The following is a 1,887-nucleotide window of genomic DNA, read 5'->3' on the forward strand; positions in this document are numbered from 1 at the left end:
CCCTAGAGTAGGTGAGTGTTTCTACCTGGAGTAGGTGTTCTGCATGTAGTCTTTCCACTGTTGGGTGGAAAGCCAATCCATGGAAGTGAGTCCATTTCTAGGCCCGAAGGGTAATCCAAGGCCATAGTTTCAGGGATTCCACCAGACTCTATCCAACCAGTAATTCTGGTCATTTTGTGTTTTTGAATTTTGTTCCACATTTTTCTTCCCACTCTATCCAGGATCTCCAGTTTTGATTCCTTTCCAAGTGGTTGGCATTGGTAGCTGGACACCATCTAGCTCTTCTGGTCTTGGGGTCATGAAGGCTGAGGTCCTCGTGGTCCATCTTATCCTTGGACTAATTATTTCCAATTATGCCTTTGATTTTCTTCATTCTTCTTTCACTCAAGTGAGGAGACCAATTGTTGCATTTTAGATGGCCACTCAAAAGCTTTTAAGATCCCAGTTGCTATTCACCCAAATAGGTTGTGGAACAAGATTTTTGTGTACTATGTTGTGTCAATTAAGCATGATGTTCTCCGAGACTACTGTCCTGAGTTGGCAGGCCCAGTGATTCTCCCTCTTAAGGTGTTTGGATTTCCCTGAGAAGTAACTCCAACCCTGCCTTCCGTTGCTTCTGTAATGTATGTGGCTAATTTTGTAGCACAAGTGCATATGTAAGATTATCTTCAGCCAAAGGTATCCTTGCTCTAGGGTATATTTGTAGAACAGAATATTTTAAACATGATATTGTTTTCAGAAACATCATCATCATAAGCTCTACTTGGTAGAACAATAGGCTCTTTTTTTTTTTAATGTGATTTGGGTGAAAATTTACAAAGCAAATTCACTTTCCATACAGCAGTTCACATACACGTTGTTTCATGACGTTGACTACAATTCACCACAATGCAACAGCTCCCCCCCACTTCCTCCTGACAGTCACCTCTTCCCAGTGTCCATCCCTCCATGCACTCCCACCTCCTGAGCTGTCTCCCTGTGCATAAACAGCCCTTCTTTCTCCCATGATTGTTCTCTCCGAGGAGTGTATCTACCTCAGGTAAATGTTCAACTCATATGCCTGTCTTTTGTTTGGCTGGAAGCCACAGGTGTGGGTTCAATTCCAGACCTGAAGGGCAGCTAGGGGCCATAGTCTCAGTGGTTACACCAGGCTCTATCAGACCAGTAAACCTGGTCCCCACCCTTTTTTTTTTCTCCAAATGATTTTGAGTTTTGTTCCACATTGTTCTCCCTCTCTACCCAGAATCTCCCATATAGATCCTCCTCTGAGTGGTTGACAGTGGTAGCCAGGCACCATCTAGTTCTTCTGGTCTCACAGTCATATAGGCTGAGGACTGCATGGTGTACAAGTCGCTAGGACTAATTGTTCCCATGACTTTTTGGTTTCCTTCTTTCTTCATTGCTCTGGACAAGGAAAGACCCATCCTTGCATCTAAATGGCAGCTTGCTAGCTTTTAGAATCCCAGTCACTACATGCCAAAGTAGGAGGTGGAACAATGTTTTGTGTAGTATGCTATGCCAATTGAGCTTGATGTCCCCTGTGACTATGGTCCTGAGCCCACATGTTCAACTACTCAGTCCCTCTGTGTAGCTGGCTGTGACCAAGAAGTGACTACAACCTTGCCCCTTGTCAGCTCTACTATGCACCTGGGAGTTCAGAGCATACAAATAAACTTATAGGACCACTGTCTGCCAACCCTATACATGGTCTTGGGTACACTCTCCACTTCATAGACATACCTACTAGTTCAGCCTGTCCACCCATCTATCCACCTGTATACCCATGTTTGCTTTCACTGACAACGCAGTACTGTATGTGCAAAAGGGTTCATCTTTGTTGTCTGTACCTCCCATGTACCTCTCTATGTCTTTCTCTTCCTCAATGCC

This window comes from Orycteropus afer, unplaced genomic scaffold, assembly GCF_000298275.1.
Source record: "Orycteropus afer afer isolate SDZICR_OR568_19922 unplaced genomic scaffold, OryAfe1.0 scaffold00919, whole genome shotgun sequence".
Classification (NCBI taxonomy): domain Eukaryota; kingdom Metazoa; phylum Chordata; class Mammalia; order Tubulidentata; family Orycteropodidae; genus Orycteropus; species Orycteropus afer.